Source organism: Bombina bombina, chromosome 4 (genome assembly GCF_027579735.1).
Source record: "Bombina bombina isolate aBomBom1 chromosome 4, aBomBom1.pri, whole genome shotgun sequence".
Taxonomy (NCBI): domain Eukaryota; kingdom Metazoa; phylum Chordata; class Amphibia; order Anura; family Bombinatoridae; genus Bombina; species Bombina bombina.
In genome coordinates this window covers 1,080,506,767-1,080,526,044 of record NC_069502.1, presented here as the reverse complement: position 1 = coordinate 1,080,526,044, position 19,278 = coordinate 1,080,506,767, and the positions used below count along the sequence as shown (strand labels likewise).

General features: G+C 37.9%; 1 protein-coding gene across 3 annotated transcripts in view; it reads left to right on the top strand.

Annotated features, from left to right (window-relative positions):
- SOCS5 (suppressor of cytokine signaling 5) overlaps positions 1-1,682 on the top strand; it is a 41,026-nt gene extending 39,344 nt beyond the window's left edge. For all 3 annotated transcript variants that reach the window (XM_053712250.1, XM_053712248.1, XM_053712249.1), the window contains one exon: positions 1-1,682. This exon is cut by the window's left edge and continues 2,700 nt beyond it. The gene's annotated coding sequence lies outside the window, so the exon portion shown is untranslated.
- Positions 1,683-19,278: the final 17,596 nt, after the last annotated feature.

Below are 19,278 nucleotides of genomic sequence, written 5' to 3'. Positions count from 1 at the left end.
GGGAAAATACATCTTACTTGCACAAATGCGGAAACCCAAAACATGTTGTTGCACATTTAAAAGTTTATATTTTTAGCATTACTGATTAGATTTCCCCATGATAAGCTAATGGCATAGAATACATTGCAGTTATAGCTTAAAGGGACATTAAACCACAAAAAATTATTTCATGGTTGAGATAGAGGATACCGTTTTAAACAACATTCCAATTTACTTCTATTCTCTAATTTGCATCAATCTTTAGAAATCCTTTGTTGAAGAAATAACAATGCACATGGGTGATCCAATCACACAAGGCATATATGTGCAGCCACCAATCAGCAGCTACTGAGCCTATCTAGATATGCTTTTCTGCAAAGGATATCAAGAGAATTAAGCAAATTAGATAATAGAAGTATATTAGAAAGTTATATTAGAAAATTGCATGCTCTTTCTAAATCATGAAAGAAAAAAATATGGGTATCATGTCCCTTTTAATGCTCTACTTGATGACTTTAAACAGATTTTAGTAATAAAGGAAACCTGGAGGATTTGCACAAAGGTGGTAATAAAGCAAAATCGTTTTATTGATAAGGGGAGAGCTCTGCAAGGCAATTGTGGCAGTGGTGGAAGCCTTAGGTTTCTCTGTTTAATGTCAGTTTTGTCTGCTTATTTTTTCATACAAAAAGTTGTAATCCTGGAAAGTTGGCATCTCACAAATACTCAAAACCCATAAGTGTAAATGTATTCCATATTGTTCAGATTTAACTCACGTTCATTAGCAGCCTTTAAGGAACAGTCTACTCTAAATTTGTTATTGTTTAATATAGATAATCCCTTTATTACCCATTCCCCAGGTTTGCATAACCAACACTGTTATATTAATATACTTTTTACCTTTGTGACTACTTTGTATCTAAGCCTCTGCAGAAAGCCCCTTTATCACATGGCTATTTACTATATATTGACTTGCATTTTAGCCAATTAGTGCTGTCAAGCACAACTCCACGGGAGAGAGCAAATTATCTATATGGATTACATCAATTGGCAGAAATTTAGAGGTTCAAATTATTATAAAGTATATTAATGTTGGTTGTGCAAAGCTGGGAAAAGGGTAGTAAAGGCGTTATTTATCTTTTTAAGCAACAATAATTTTGGTGGAGACTGTCCCTTTTTAAAGTGACACAAAAGTTGTTATACATAGCCATAGTTTGTGCTTATATTGTCTGTGTAATTTTTAAGTAGTTCCCTTTTTACTTGCAACCCTTAATGCCTGAATTTGACTGGCTATTAGAACAAATTGCAATTTTATTTTCTCTCCCTAAGGAAGAAAAAAATAACACACCGATAGGTGTTTAAAGTACTGTATATTCATAATTGTATATATATTTCTTACAACTGCATTGGCACTTTACTATGTATCCCATTTAGGCTAATGGGATTAATCATTTATTCTGCTACTGTCTGGATTGCAAAAAAAAAAAAAAGACTGTAGCAATGGACCTTACTGAAAATATTCAATTGTTGGAACATTCTAAAATGTTCACTTTATGCTTGTTGTTTTACATGTTAATTTGATTAAGAGAGCATGGGTGTTCCCTTTTCGCTTAAAACTCTATAGTATCTGCATACCTATTTAAAAGCTCTATTAACCCTGTAACTGCAAGATAAAACATTAAACATGGTGTATATGCAACAGCTTATCCCTACTGTTTTTTTTCTTTCTGTGCCTTTTTTTTTTTTCCTTCTGTGACTTATTTTAATAAGTGCTCACTTTGCTTTTAAAAACTGCGCAATTGCTAAAACTGACCTCCATTGTAACTTATTTCAACATCATAGCAAAATAGCGCTGTAGGATATATTGCTACATTTTATTTTGTTGCAATGTTTCCCAAACGGTTTAGCCAAGGAACATTATTTTTAGGCTGCTGAACCCTTGAACCACAACATTTTAACCAAGAACCCTTTCTTTCCTTTAACCTTGAGAAAATAAAAAAAATAAAAAAAAATAGCGACACTGATTCTAGATAGGAGCTGTACATCAATATTGCCATCAACTTATTACTCTAAATTAAAACTGCTGCATTATCCTTATACCTTTTTTTTTTTTTTTTTTTTTTTTTTTTTAATATACCTAAAGCAAAGCCTTTTGTACAGGTTCCTATAAGAACAGTTTGGGAAACTATTTTACCAGTAGTTGTGCAGGTTTTTTAATTACCACCCCATTGTACTCTGTAAACAGTGATGCAGTTGTAAAGTCATTTTTGCAAACTAGTATATAAAGGTGTATTTTCTGGTAATAAAAAAATACATTAAAGGAAATGGTGTAAAAATATTCCTTTGCTCATTATGTATTGCAGATACAGTATCTTGTTTTTTATTCTAATCATTTTCTTTTCTAAACCAGAAGGATCATGTGGTGACATTTTCACTAGATTTATATTAAAGGATGGAGAGTTACACTTTTATTAAAACATTTACTCTCTTTGTAGATGATAATATAAATGAAAGTTTGGAAATCAACACAGCTGGATTAAAATTGCATAACATTCTAATTGAATTTGGCCCCATTCCCTCAAAATCACCCCCCCCCCCCCACAAGACCCATTATTTTATTTAGCCAGCTGACTGAAACGGCAAATACATTAACATGATTGTCAAGAGATGATGCAGTGGATATAAAAAGTCTACACACCCCTGTTAAAATGTCAGTTTTCTGTGATGTAAAAAAATTAGACTAAGGTAAACCATTTCATAACTTTTTTCCACCTTTTTAATGTGACCTATAAACTGTACAACTCAATTGAAAAACAAACTCAAATCTTTTAGGTAAAGGGAAATAAAAATAAACTAAAATAATATGGTTGCATAAGTGTGAACACCCTTAAACTAATACTTTATTGAAGCACCTTTTGATTATATTAAAGCACTCAGTCTTTTTGGGTATGAGTTTTTCAGCATGGCACATCTTGACTTGGCAAGATTTACCCACTCTTCTTTGCAAAAACACTCTAAATCTGTCAGAATGTGAGGGCATCTCCTGTGCACAGCCCTCTTCAGATCATCCCACAGATTTTGAATTGGATTCAGGTCTGTGCTCTGGCTGGGCCATCCCAAAACTTTAATCTTCTTCTGGTGAAGCCATTCCTTTGTTGATTTTGATGTATGCTTTTGGGTCGTTATGCTGAAAGATGAAGTTCCTCTTCATGTTCAGCTTTTTAGCAGAAGCCTGAAGGTTTTGTGCCAATATTGTCTGGTATTTGTAACTGTTCATTATTCCCTCTACCTTGACTAAGGCCCCAGTTCCAGCTGAAGAAAAACAGCCCTAAAGCATGATGCTGACACCACCATGCTTCACTCTGGCTATGGTATTCTTTTGGTGATATGCAGTGTTGTTTTCTTCTGCATGATGTACCGAGTCCACAAATTCATCCTAACTTGTGGGATATTGTCCTTCCTGACAGGAAGTAGCAAAGAGCACCACAGCAGAGCTGTCTATATAGCTCCCCCCTTAACTCCACCCCCCAGTCATTCTCTTTGCTGGCTCTAAGCAGGAAGAGTAAAGAGAAGAGGTGTTAAACTGTTAGTTTTATTTTATCTTCAATCAAGTGTTTGTTATTTTTAAATGGTACCGGTGTTGTACTGTTTACTCTCAGGCAGGACATAGATGAAGATTTCTGCCTGGAGGATGATGATCTTAGCATTTGTAACTAAGGTCCACTGCTGTTCCCACAGAAGCTGAGGAGTACAGGAAAACTTCAGTGTGAGGAACGGTTTCTTGCTATACAGCAATGAGGTATGTTCAGTCATATTTTCTGCAGAGACTGTGTTAACTCAGAAAGGCTGACAGTGTCCCCATTAGGGGAAGGGGAAGCAGTAATCCTAGTGTTATCAGAGGTTTTTACTAGCTTGCATAAAGGGTTAATTTTTTGTGGGCACTCAGTTTGTTATGTGAATTTGGGACAAACGTTTTTGTGTCTGGGAGTAACGTTTTATGGGACATTTGCTTGAGGGTTCTTTAGGGTTGTTTATAACCCACATGGCTTTCAGGCAGGGTTCGTTAGTTTTGTGTAGGCCCCAGCAACATCGAGTGAGGTGGGCGGGGCCTACATTTACAAACAGCAAGCAACTTCTCCTGAGGTCCTGAGAGTCTTCTGAGGGACTAATTGAAGCTTTAAACCCCATATTATCGCTTCCTAAGGGCAGGTAGGGCCACAACAGAGCTGTGGCAAGGTGCTTCAGTTGGTTTTAACCGGTTTTAGACACATTTCAATACGTTTTTTTTTTCATTTGGGGGTTAAACATGTCTGACACTGAGGAAACTCATTGTTCAATTTGTTTAGAAGCCATTGTGGAACCCCCTCTTAGAATGTGTCCCACTTGTACTGATATGTCTATAAATTGCAAACAGCATATTTTGACTTATAAAAGTTTGGCATTAGATGATTCTCAGACAGAAGGAAATCAGGTTTTGCCATCTAGTTTTCCCCAAGTGTCACAACCAGTAACGCCCGCACAAGCGACGCCAAGTACTTCTAATGCGTCTAATTCTTTCACCTTGCAAGATATGGCTTTAGTTATGAATACTACCCTCACAGAGGTTTTATCTAAGCTGCCTGGGTTGCAAGGGAAGCGCAGTAGCTCTGGGCCCCAAGGCAGAACATACAGTGATCTGAGATGTCATCGCAGAAAATGCAGCATGTCTGCAGAAAGAACAGGACACATGCAGGAACCGTTAGGGCTTGAACTTTGTAGTGCTGCTCCACATTAGACAGTTCTCTTCAAACCGAGCTGTGCTCTGGTTGCAGTCTATAAGTTTTTCTTAACACAGTGCATCCAGAGCAAAGTGCTGTTTGAAGTGAGCAGTCAAATATGCAGTAGCGCTGCAAAGCAGCAGCAGCACTTTGCTTGTTTACTGGCTCTCAGAGATTTTTTCAAACCCGTCCCCTAGCCTTTCCCAGTCTGCAAAGTTGTTTGTTCTGAATTTTAAAATTTCTTTTTTGTATGCAGCTAATTTGCAATGCAATTATATTATAAAGCATTAAAAATTGCTTTATTCTTCAGTTAACCAACACATTGCAGTTGAACTGGTGCCTTAGTGTAACCGTCTAATTTAAAATATATAATTTTATTTAAAAATGACCTGCAGAAAAATTTTCACTAAAAAAAAATCATCGCAGAAAGTGAAGAAAAGTTCTTCCTCTGGGGCTCTGGGTTAAGAACAAATGCTGAGCCTTCTGACTCTTTAGTAGCCGTATCCGATATTCCCTCACAATGTTCTGAAGTAGGGATGAGGGATTTGCTGTCTGAGGGAGAGATTTCTGATTCAGGAAAGATGTTCTCTCAGACAGATTCAGATATGACGGCATTTAAATTTAAGCTAGAGCACTTCCGCTTATTGCTCAGGGAGGTTTTAGCTACTCTGGATGATTGTGACCCTATTGTAGTTCCAGAGATATTGTGTAAAATTGACATATATTTAGAGGTTCCTGTTTACACTTATGTGTTTGCGGTCCCTAAGAGGATTTCGGACATTGTTACTAAGGAGTGGGATAAACCAGGTATTCCGTTCTCTCCCACTCCTGTTATTAAGAAAATGTTTCCCATTTCTGACACCATAAAGGACTCATGGCAGATGGTCCCTAAGGTGGAGGGATCTATTTCTACCCTGGCTAAGCATACAACTATACCTATTGAAGACAGTTGTGCTTTCATTGATCCTATGGATAAAAAATTAGAGGGTCTCCTAAAGAGAATTTTTGTTCAGTTTTCTTCTTCAACCTATAGCATGCATTGTTCCTGTAACCACTGCAGCTGCCTTTTTGGTTTGAGGCTCTAGAAGAGGCTCTTCAAATGGAGACCCCACCAGATGATATTTTGGACAGAATTAAGGCTGTTAAATTGGCTAATTCTTTTATTACAGACGCCGCTTTTCATCTTGCTAAATTAGCGTCTAAGAATTCAGGTTTTGCCATTTTAGCGCGTAGAGCGTTATGGTTTAAGTCCTGGTCAGCTGATGTGTCATCTAAATCTAAGCTTTTGTCCATCCCTTTCAAAGGTAAGACCCTATTCGGGCCTGCATTGAAAGAGATTATTTCATACATTACTGGAGGGAAGGGTCATACCCTCCCTCAGGATAAGTCAAATAAGACAAGGAACAAACAAAATAATTTTCGTTTCTTTCGAAACTTCAAGAGTGGTTCCTCTACCTCTTCTCCTGCTGCAAAGCAAGAGGGGGACTTTGCTCAATCCAAGCCAACCTGGAGACCTAATCAGGCTTGGAACAAGGGTAAACGGGCCAAAAAGCCTGCTGCTGCCACTAAGTCAGCATGAAGGGGTAGCCCCCGATCCGGGACCGGATCTAGTAGGGGGCAGACTCTCTCTCTTTGCTCAGGCCTGGGCAAGAGACGTTCAGGATTCCTGGGCAGTAGAAATTGTAACCCAGGGATACCTTCTAGATTTCAAGGATTCCCCTCCAAGGTGGAGGTTCCATCTTTCTCAATTGTCTGTCTGTAAACCCGACAAAAAGACAGGTGATCTTACGCTGTGTAGAAGACCTTTTTACCATGGGAGTGATCTGCCCAGTTCCAAAAGCAGAACATGGGCAGGGGTTCTACTCCAATCTGTTTATAGTTCCCAAAAAGGAGGGAACCTTCAGACCAATTCTGGATCTCAAGATCCTAAACCAATTCCTAAGAGTTCCATCTTTCAAGATGGAGACCATTCGGACTATCTTACCATTGATCCAGGAGGGTCAATATATGACCACCGTGGACTTAAAGGATGCGTATCTGCACATTCCTATCCACAAAGATCATCACCAGTTCCTCAGGTTCGCCTTTCTGGACAAGCATTATCAGTTTGTGGCTCTTCCTTTCGGGTTGGCTACGGCGCTGCAAATCTTCACAAAAGTGCTAGGGTCCCTTTTGGCAGTTCTAAGGCCACGGGGCATAGCAGTGGCGCCTTATCTAGACATTTTAATTCATGCGTCTTCCTTCCAACTAGCCACGTCTCACACAGACTTAGTGTTGGCCTTTCTAAGGTCTCACGGGTGGAAAGTGAACGTAAAAAAGAGTTCTCTTCCCCCCCCCCCCTCACAAGAGTTTCATTTCTAGGGACTCTGATAGACTCGGTGGACATGAAAATATTTCTGACGGAGGTCAGGAAATCAAGGATTTTGTCCACCTGCCGAGCTCTTCATTCCATTCCTCGGCCGTCAGTGGCTCAGTGTATGGAGGTAATCGGACTAATGGTAGCGGCAATGGACATAGTTCCGTTTGCTCGCTTGCATCTCAGACCACTGCAACTATGCATGCTTAATCAGTGGAATGGGGATTATGTGGATTTATCGCCTCAGATAAATCTGGATCAAGAGACCAGAGACTCTCTTCTTTGGTGGTTGTCAAAGGATCATCTGTCCCAGGGAATGTGTTTCCGCAGGCCAGAATGGGTTATAGTGACGACAGACGCCAGTCTTCTGGGCTGGGGTGCAGTCTGGAATTCCCTGAAAGCTCAGGGTTTGTGGACTTGGGAGGAGGCTCTCCTACCGATAAATATTCTGGAATTAAGAGCGATATTCAATTCTCTTCAAGCATGGCCTCAGCTGGCTTCGGTCAGATTCATCAGGTTTCAGTCGGACAACATCACGACTGTGGCTTATATCAATCATCAGGGCGGAACAAAGAGTTCCTTAGCGATGATAGAGGTCTCAAGGATAATCCAATGGGCAGAGGCTCACTCTTGCCATCTGTCAGCCATCGATATCCCAGGTGTAGAGAACTGGGAGGCAGATTTTCTAAGTCGTCAGACTTTTCATCCGGGGGAGTGGGAACTCCATCCGGAGGGGTTTGCTCAGCTGGTTCGGCTATGGGGCACACCAGAGTTGGATCTGATGGCGTCTCGTCAGAACGCCAAACTTCCTTGTTACGGCTCCAGGTCAAGGGATCCTCAGGCTGTACTGATGCTCTAGCAGTACCCTGGTCGTTCAACCTGGCTTATGTGTTTCCACCTTTCCCTCTCCTTCCACGTCTGATTGCCAGAATCAAACAGGAGAGAGCATCAGTGATTTTGATAGCGCCTGCGTGGCCACGCAGGACTTGGTATGCAGACCTGGTGGACATGTCATCCCTTCCACCATGGTCTCTACCATTGAGACAGGACATTCTGATTCAAGGTCCATTCAAGCATCCAAATCTAATTTCTCTGCAACTGACTGCTTGGAGATTGAACGCTTGATTCTATCAAAGCGGGGTTTCTGTGAGTCAGTCATAAATACCTTGATTCAGGCTCGAAAGCCTGTAACCAGGAAAATTTATCATAAGATATGGCGTAAATCTTTTTTGGTGCAAATCCAAAGGCTTCTTCTGGAGTAAAATCAGGATTCCTAGGATTTTGTCTTTTCTCCAAGAGGGATTGGAGAAAGGATTATCAGCTAGTTTCCTAAAGGGACAGATATCTGCTCTGTCTATTTTGTTGCACAAACGTCTGGCAGATGTTCCAGACGTTCGGGCTTTTTGTCAGGCTTTAGTTAGAATTAAGCCTGTGTTTAAACCTATTGCTCCGCCATGGAGTCTAAATTTAGTTCTTTAAGTTCTTCAGGGGGTTCCGTTTGAACCCATGCATTCCTTAGATATGAAGCGTTTATCTTGGAAAGTTTTGTTCCTAGTTGCTATCTCTTCAGCTCGAAGAGTTTCTGAACTATCTGCATTACAATGTGACTCTCCTTATCTTGTGTTCCATGCTGATAAGGTGGTTTTGCGTACCAAGCCTGGGTTCCTACTAAGGCTGTTACTAACAGGAATATCAATCAAGAAATTGTTGTTCCTTCTCTGTGTTCTAATCCTTCTTGTAAGAAGGAACGTCTGTTGCACAACTTGGACGTGATTCGTGCTTTCAAATTTTATTTGCAGGCAACCAAAGATTTTCGTCAAACATCTTCTTTGTTTGTTGTCTATTCCGGAAAGCGTAGGGGTCAAAAGGCTACGGCGACTTCTCTTTCCTTTTGGCTGAAAAGCATCATCCGTTTGGCTTATGAGACTGCTGGACAGCAGCCTCCTGAAAGGATTACAGCTCATTCTACTAGAGCGGTAGCTTCCACATGGGCTTTTAAAAATGATGCTTCTGTTGAACAGATTTGTAAGGCTGCGACTTGGCCGTTGCTTCATACCTTTTCCAAATTTTATAAATTTTATACTTTTGCTTCTTCGGAGGCTATTTTTGGGAGAGAGGTTTTGCAAGCAGTGGTGCCTTCCGTTTAGGTTCCTGTCTTGTCCCTCCCTTCATCCGTGTCCTAAACCTTTGGTATTGGTATCCCACAAGTTAGGATGAATCCGTGGACTCGGTACATCATGCAAAAGAAAACAAAATGTATGCTTACCTGATAAATTTCATTCTTTTGCGATGTACCGAGTCCACGGCCCGCCCTGTCTATTCAAGACATATAGTATTTTTTTTTATGTAAACTTCAATCACCTCTGCACCTTATAGTTTCTCCTTTTCTTCCTTGGCCTTCTGTCGAATGACTGGGGGTGGAGTTAAGGGGGGAGCTATATAGACAGCTCTGCTGTGGTGCTCTCTTTGCTACTTCCTGTCAGGAAGGAAAATATCCCACAAGTTAGGATGGACTTGGTACATCGCTAAAGAAAGAAATTTATCAGGTAAGCATAAATTTTGTTTTTGCGCTAAACATATCTTTTGGAATTATGGCCAAAAAGTTCAACTTTGGTTTCATCAGACCAGAACACTTTTTGCAACATGCTTTTGGGAAACGTCAGATGTGTTTTTGCAAAATTTAGCCGGGCTTGGATGGGTTTTTTTTGTAAGAAAAGGCTTCCATCTTGCCACTCTACCCCATAGCCCAGACATATGAAGAATACGGGCGATTGTTGTCACATGTACCACACATCCAGTACTTGCCAGATATTCCTGCAGCTCCTTTAATGTTGCTGTAGGCCTCTTGGCAGCCTCCCAGACCAGTTTTCTTCTCGTCTTTTCATCAATTTTTTTAGGGACATCCAGTTCTTGGTAATGTCACTGTTGCACTATATTTTCTTCACTTGATGATGACTGTCTTCAATGTGTTCCATGGTATATCTAATGCCTTGGAAATTCCTTTGTACCCTTCTCCTACCTTTTAACAATGAGATCCCTCTGATTCTTTAGAAGCTCTCTGCAGACCATGGCTTTTGCTGTAGGATGCGATTAACAACATTTCAGGAAAGAACTACTAGAACAGCTGAACTTTATTTGGGGTTAATCAGAGGCACTTTAAATGATGTCAGGTGTGTACTGACTCCTATTTAACATGATTTTGAATGTGATTGTTTAATTCTGAATACAGCTACATCCCCAGTTATAAAAGGGTGTTCACACTTATGCAACCATATTTTAGTTTTTTATTTCCCTTTACCTAAAAGATTTCAGTTTGTTTTTCAATTGAGTTGTACAGTTTATAGGTCACATTAAAGGTGGAAAAAGTTCTGAAATGATTTATCTTTGTCTCATTTTTTTACATCACAGAAACCTGACATTTTAACAGGGGTGTGTAGACTTTTTATATCCACTGTCTATATAGATCACGTTTACTTTCAGAATGTTGACATTTATTTTAAAAATAGGTGACACTATTGTGATGACACAGTCTGTTAGAATGTTGACATTCAGTGATTTTAATTGGATATAATTCTTAAAGGGACATTTAACGCAAAATTACGATCTTGCATATAAAAGTACACAAGTTATGCACGTATTTTTTTTATTTTTTTGCATGGTAACAATCAAGTAAAAGATCATTCATGTTAAGACTATCAGGAACAAAATGTTATGCACTTACTCAAGTAACACACACATACAAGTTGCACTAGAAAAATATTCCTCAAGTTTACCAAGAAGATAAACATTGTTGCTAGTCCAGGGCTAGTGGAAATGTGTGTGTATATTTTATAACATTTTAAAAAGAAATTGACACCACAGCATCCAAATCATTTAAATAAACGTTATTCTCCCTCTGAGAATAATGTTAAATGCTTATGATCAAGGTTACAACAGCATCACATCTACTAAACTGCATCTTCACCATGTCCAAAGCTTTGTATTTTTACCAAAGTGTAATGGTTTATTTCTCCCTTTCTCTTTCCTTCAATGTGAAAAGGCTTATTCACCGCCCATGTTTATACCAAAGTATTTTAAACTTACTAATGTGTTATATGCAATTGTGCTGGATCAATTATATTTAAGTGTGCACTTTAACTGCCTTGGTGTCATAAAGTGTAACATTTTTAGAACATAAAAGATCATTTAGTTTTTAGGGAAATAGTTCTGTGAAACTGCATTTTATGCATCAATATTCCTTGGTAACCAGCCCTTTAACAAATTACAGTGTGTGGTCACATCTGGCAGGATGTTGATTGCCAAAGCTTGTTTCAGTTATGGATTATAGAGATTCCAGTATTTGTGATATATGTGAATGTGTAAATACTTCTTAGATTTATATATAATATATACATGTGTAAGTGCTTGAATCTAACTTGTATGTTTACCCATTGAGTGTACAGGAAACATTTCAGTTAAACATATACAAATTCACTCTGTTAAAGTACAATAGCTGCTTAAAAGTCACCAGCATGAAATTGCACCAGATCTGTATACACTTGTGAATCTCTCCCATTGCTTTGAATTTCTTCATTCTGACATAGAAGTGTGTTGGCATAAAGTTCGACCCAAGTTTGTTCCCAAATAGGGAAAAGTCTGTCTCCATTGTGTGCTAAATAGATCATAGTCCCTGCATGTATGTGGGTTCACTTGTTGGAAGCTGTGTGCGGTTCCTTGAATGTTATATATACATTTGCATTGTATTATTTAGTTGGTGTATGGTAGCGTTAGATACAAGGTATCACAAAGGGGCAATTTGAAAAGCACTAGATGATGATAGGTTGCAGACTGTCTTCATGTAAGTATTTGCATGAACTCGCACATTTTCAGCTTAGGTTGCAGACTGTCTTCATGTAAGTATTTGCATGAACTCGCACATTTTCAGCTTAAAAAAGGATATACAATTTATATGAAAAACTGAATAGATTGTATTTAATACATCGGCATAAACTTGTATTAAAGCATAACAAATATAAGAAGTGTAGCTAACCCCATTGTCAATTTTTTTTTTTTATCCACCTTATAGTAATAGACAGAAATATCAAACATACATGGTATATGGAATTCCTTCCTTCTCCCACTGATTTCCCTCTCTTGATCCAGTATTTGGCTTGGAGATATGTTTTAGTTGGAGCTTTTATTTTTGTCCATATTGCTTTTGGATTTTCCGATCTTCTGTTAGTTTTGTGTGGTCTGCAAGGATCTGTATCTCCTTTTGCCTTTGTGCTTACATAGTTGTCTGCCATGCTTTATACTTTTTTCTCCTATATTCTCTTTCCCTACTACTGCTCTATCCTTTATCTAGATTGCATCCTTGTAATGGTACTTTTTTGCTTACAGTGATCTACACATTGTGTTTATTATCCATAATGTCACAGATTAATGCTTAGCCTTCCAAAGTTTTATCAACCAGGATCACATTTATATTGGGGTTATTTCTTGGCTTGTCATGTATCTCACGCCTACTTTTTGGCAAATTGGCAGATGCTCTTGTCTTCAGCACCTCCAGCCAAAGAACAGGCTTCACTATGCCTCTATATGGGGTCTCTTAAATTTAAGGTAGTGTCCTGGATTTACCGAAGTACCCCTACAAGTTAATTTGTGCTTAGTAATTAGAACTCTCTTCCAAAGGGTGCATTTGTCTCTCGTTTGAGGTACTATTTTTTTTTTTTTTTTTTTTTTTTTGGGTTCTGTCTCCAAAATAATTATTGAGCTCTTCTCCCAATGGATGTTGGTGGTTCAGGAGGAGAATCTGTGTGGGCTAACCGTTTGGACTTATTGTGCCCTAGAGAAGTTTCTCTTCAATGTTCTGAAGTTTAGGACCATTAATCATAAATTTCACTCCAACTGTTTTCACCCAGGTATCCTATTTTGTTTTAGAATGTGGACTGGTTTTACCTTTTTACCCAGACCTCCTCTCCTCCTTGGTATCTAAATGTTATCTTTAGAGCAATTGGTAATTCCTTTTTTTAGTCTATGAGCTGCTCTTCACTGGAACATCACACCTTGATATTCCTTTGTGGTAGTTATATCATCAGCATACTGAATGTCTGAAACTTGTGATTTGTGTCCTATTCGCCAAATCTCCTTTTGGCCTTTCACCAAGATAATGAGGTTTTGCACATTGGCTGAATTCTTTCTAAATATTGTTTTGTTCTCTAGTGTTCTGGTGTACCAGACAGTAAGGAAGGCTTTGCTTTTCCTATTACGGCCTATTCTACAAGATTAGTAGTGACATTTGTCATCTTGTTTATTGGTAACTCATGTTTAGCTTCATATGTTGCTTCTCTTGAGCTGTTGAATGAAGCAGCCACTTGTTCTCTCTTAAATATATTTCCAATGTCTTAAAACAATGTGCCTTTAAAGGGCCATTAAAGTAAATTAATTTGCTGGAACATTATTAGCCCTGCAAATCCCCAGCAGTACTTTTAACTGTGGTTTTTTTTTTTACCCATTTGAGGGATAGCGATAAAATTGCATGCTTTAATTAATTAGTGTTGTTTTTCCACTATAATGGCCCTGTAATAAAGTGTTAGTTGCTGCTCATTCATATGATAAATAAATGGGTTTAGGCTGTCTAAAATGCATGAACAATATAGATTTGGTTATAGAAACAAATCACTGTTTAGGGGGTGGTAAGATTCTGAGTTCTGTTTTTTTTTTTTTTTTTTCTTGGTATTAGATTTTTTTTTTTTTTTAGTATAAACTTTTCCTTATTCTATAGCTTCATGTTTCTTGGGAGATGGTTTCCGATTTTTATCAACAGGTGAAAAATGTTAGCTTTCAGGAACATTTCCACGATCTTAAAATCATACTTTTTTTTTTTTTTTTTCTTCATGCATTTAAATTAAGAAAGTAATCTATAATGCATCAAATATTTTTTTGCATGAAAAAAAGCTGAATATGCAACATACATGTCCAGCAATCTTTAAGCATTATCTAATAGTGACACTACCCACAGCTTTGTTTGATATAAACAAGCATCAGTTCTCCCTTCCCCCCCCCCAACAAAAACAGATTGGAAATCTTCATTTTTTTAAAAAAACGTGATGCTCTAAAGGGACAATATTAGTTTAAATATTGAAAATATAAGTATAAAGGTTTTATTTCAATAAAATATTTATTTTTATAAAAAATAATTTGGCCATGTTGAAACCTAGCATTTCCACCTTAGCTGTCTTTTCTGTTGACGGCAATTTGAGACAGATATAAAACAGGGGATAAAAAGGTGTGCAAACATGGTTTCTGCAAAGTAATTCTTTGCACACATTTTTTACTGTTATCTATCTGTCCCTATTTGTTCTCAACAGGAGATGGCTTAGGGAATACCTATATTTCGGCATGTCTGTGCCCATTTCTTTTTAGAAACTCATGGAACTGAGAAAAACAAAAAAGAGTTACATTTTTGAAAAATGAGGAAAATATATTCTATTTTTAAACTACACATAAACATTTCCTGTTTTAGTCACAAAATGTGTACTGTAATGCATCACATGTATCCTATTTGAATAAGATAAACATACTTTTTGGTTTAAAAATGTCTTTCAAATGGTGGTGAGAGCCCTCAAATCATCACATGGGATATATTTTCTGGCCATCAAGAATAGACAAACAGCCCTAGATTGCAGAGCTTTACTCCATGCTCTCTCCGAGCATCCCCCACTTTTCTGGAACCCAGCAACTACTTAAGCAGCCACAACTTGGATCTGAAAGGCCTTGGAGAGTTTTGTGATCAAGTATGCTGATGAAAATTTCCAAATGCAGGTTATAAAAACAATTCCTACCCCTTTTAAGAAGCCACAAAAGTACAAATCGAATAAAATTTTCTTTAAAACTTGTGTTATAGTATACACTCCGTCACTTGGGGAATATAAGAAGACTGGAGCACTTTTGTGTTGCGAACAGTCTGTCTCAACGGCCAAGTTTGCCTTACCGCACTACCGGAGGAGGTTGAAGCGGATTGGCCGACGGAGCACACGCCCACTATAGGTGTCTGGACGAGAATCGACATGAGAAGCAGTGAAGCTGCTCTATCACAATATTGGAGGAGGTTGGAGTGGATTGGCTGATGGAACATATGCCCTAGACACACCTATCCTTGATGCATGTGGAGGAACCGATGAAGCCAGAAAGGTGAGATTTTCCCCCGGAGGCACATTGAGGGGCATCTTAGTCAGCATAGCTGTTTATCAATGTTGCTATTATGCTGAAAGTTTGTATTTGCATGTGCACTACATCCATGTCCCCTGCCTAAGGTTTCATCTTACTCACAACATTTACATCTCTTATAAACTGTCACTACTTTTTGGACTGTTATTTGTTGTATAGGTTTTCTGGGCTCCTCTCATAAGCATAACTAACTCTATAAGCCTATAGGTTTATGCCTTCATTTAAGTTACATTTTGAAGGATATCCAGACTCTTAATTTCTTTTGGACTACTTATATACCATAAAATATTTTATTTAACACATTTATTATAAAATATGACCATAAATAAAAAAAAAAATGGTAGGATCCTACTAAGATCTTTTAAAAGAACTATAATAATCACTTTTAGGAAACTTCCAATTATACTGTCTTATTGATGTGCACACCTTTTTTTTAAAAAAATAAAACATTTTTTTTTTTATCCAATACAGATACTTACTTTCCACAGTTAGAAACGGTAACTGTATTTTTACCACTTGTTAAATGACCGCTTGTATTCAAAACGTAGTTTATTATACCGTTCATCTAGTAAAACGACCAATTTGGAGGTTATTTCCTACTATATATTTTTTTTTATATATATATATATATATATATATATATATATATATATATATATATATATATATATATATATAGTTTCTCGTGCTTTTCCCTTTCTTCACAACACTTCCAGGAGCATCTCCACTCCGGCCGTCAAGCTCAGTGCTGCACCCTTACTACGGTAGCCTCCAGAGGACACAACTGCTAAGTTTTAGCACAGTCAATGCCTTTCTCAATCACTGCCCTTCCACTTGCAGACAATCAGGAGAATGCACAATCTCCAGATCACTTATAACTTGTGCTGAACAGAGATTGATTCAGTTTGAAAGGCCTATCTGGTGGTGGGCAAGGCCCCTCCTGAGCATATTACTGCTTACTCAACTAAAGAAGTGGCTCCTCCTTAAGCTTTTAAGAATATTTCTCCTCTTGACTAGATTTGTAAAGCAGCTGCCTGGTCTTCTTTATCTACGTTGGCTATGTTTTTTTTTTTTGTTTTTTCTCTCACTATTTTGACATATCTCACCTGAGGTGGCCTTTGACAGGAAAGTTCTGTGGGTTGTGGTGCTTGACTAGTCTCAATCCCTGCCCTAACTTTAGTCTTATTCTACTTCTTGAAGTCTTGTGGATATATGTGTTTGGGTATTAGATCCCATTGGATAATTTATGGACTCGCCACCATTTGAAAGAAAACCTAATGTAGGCTTACCCGATTTTATTTTTTTTCCTGATTGTGAGAATCCACAGCCCTTCGCTGTGTATAAATGCCTTACGTTAAGGGTCTTGAGGTGTGTTAAGTAAAAAAAACAAAACCTTCTTTCAAGATGGAGACTGTTCAGGCAATTCTTACTCTTGTTAAAGAGGACACAGTTCATGTCCTATATAGATCGGAAGGATGTTCATCTTCATATACCTATTCACAGGGATTATCATTTGTTTTTTTTTTTAGATTTGCATTCATGAACAAGCATTTTCAGTTTGTTTCTCTACCGTTTGGTCTGACTACCGATCCAATAAATGTTTTCGAAGGTTCTGGGGTCTGTCTTAAGAGCTCAGGGTTTTTTGGTAGTTCCTTACCTGGACAGAATCTTGGTACAGGCTCAATCTTTATATTTAGCAATATCTCATACCAACAGACTTTTGTCCCCATAGTCCATGATTTGATTGTTTTGATCATTTATTCAGTCTTCATGAGACTTTCCTTGACAGAACAAAGAAGGCTGAATTTACACTTAGCTTTTGTAATCTTCAGGCAGTTCTCTTTCTGTGGTGGTTTGCATGCTTTGTCAGTGGTGCAGGGATCTTACTCAGTTGGCTCAAAAATGTTTTGGATGCCAATAAAAGACTCCTTTTCTTGGTGGATCAATCATTGGTCTATTGTTCTGGGGCATCTTTTGTCTATCCAAATTGGACTGTGATCTTGACAGATGCTAGTTTCTCGGGTTGGGGTGCAGTCTGGGGGTTTCAGAGAGCACAGGGAGGCAAAGTTGCCTAGAGATGTTCTGGGTCTCCTGCAATTTTCAAGGCCCTTCAGGCCAAGTTTGGCCTTTCCTGACGAGATCTGCATTTCTAGTCCGACAATGTCACAGAAGTGGCTTACATCAGTCATCGAGGGGAACTCCAGTTCCATGAAGGTTTCCTTGAATTCTGACTTGGGCAGAAACCAATTCCTGTATAATTACTGCAATTCATTTTCCAGGCATGTGCAATTAGGAAGCAGACTTTCTCAGTCATTAATGCCTTCACCCGGGGGAATGGTCTCTTCATCTGGAAGTCTTCAGTCAGATTTTAGACCTTTGAGGTCTTCTGGAGTGGATCTGATGGCTTCTCATTTAAACAAAGAATTTCCCAGATACTTTGTGAGGTCCATGTATCCTCAGGCAGACTTTGTGGATGCTCTAGTAGCTCATTGGTTGTTAAGTCTGGCTTACATTTTTCTGCCTCTTCTTATACATCAAGCAGGATGTATCATCAGTAATCCTGATTACTCCAGCTTGGACTTGGTTTGCAGATCTAGTGCAGATGTCTAGTTGTCCTTTGTGGCTTCTTCCTCTGCTTCACAACCTTATGTCTCAAGATCCATTTTTTTTTCAGGATTTCAAATTAAATTCAAACTTGATGGTTTTGAAGATTAAATGTTTAGTTTTAAGACCGGTTTTTCTGATTCTGTCATTTTTGTTCAGGCCTGTGACAAGATTTATCACAAGGTTTGGAAGGTTTTATTTCATGTTATGTGGGATATGGGTTCAGTTGACTCTTAGAATCAAGGGTTTATCCGCTAGTTCTTTTAAGGGTCAGATCTCTGATCTTTCTGTCTTGTTTCAAAAGCAGATAGCTGAATATTCAGCTATTTTATCCTGATCTTAGTCAGGATTTAGCATGTGATTAACAAATTTATCCTCCATGCAATCTTATTTGGTTTTCATTGTTTTGCAGGTTCCTCTTGTTTGAACCTATGCATGTTTTGGATACTCGGCTTTTGTCCTGATAGGTTTTGTTTCTTTTGGCTATTCTATTCTAGAGTTTCAAATTAGTCTGTTCTTTGTTGTGAGCATCCTTTTTCTTGTGGTTTTTTTTTTTTTTTTTTTTTTTTCCTTTTCTTTAGGATAAGGCAGTTTTGAGAACTAAATTTGAACTGTTGCCCAAGATGATTTCTTCTTTTAACTTCAATAGTCAGATACTTTTTTTGTCCGAAGCCAAAGTATTCTAAGGAGGAGCTTTCCATTATTTGGATGTGGGTAAAGCTTTGAAGCAGGCAACTAAGGATTTTTGACAAATTTTTAGCATGTTCAATTGTCCATTGGCTTCTTGGTTAAAGCTTTTTTTTTTTTTTTTTTTAAAGCTTAATTGGGGGCGTGTCAGTTTCCCTTCTAAATGGGTTACTGCCCATTCTACCTAATCAGGTGCTTTTTCATGAACCTTTAAGATGAGGTCTTTGTTGATAAACTTTGAAAGGCAATTTTTTTTCCTTATTTTGTTTCTAAATTCTATCATTTTGATGTTTTTGCCTCTTCTAAAGCAGCTTTTGGTTGGTAAGTGCTTCAGGCAGCTGTTTCTGTGCATTCCATTTTTATTGTTTGTATTTATTTAGTTTTTTTTGTTTTTCATGAAGAAAAAAATCACCCACTGTATTTGGAATAGTAAGTCTGGTCCCGCCCCGATTATTATTATTATTATTATTATTATTATTATTATTATTATTATTATTATTAATAATTTGTAGAGAGCCAACAGATTCCCCAGTGCTAAGATTACTTGTGGACTTCAAGTCTTGGGTATTCCCAGCAATAATGGATCAAGGACTCTCATCACCTTTTATGAAAGAAAATATAATTTATATAATTCATTTTCTTCATGGTTGAGAGTCCATGAACCCCCTCCCATTATTTTCTATTTTGATT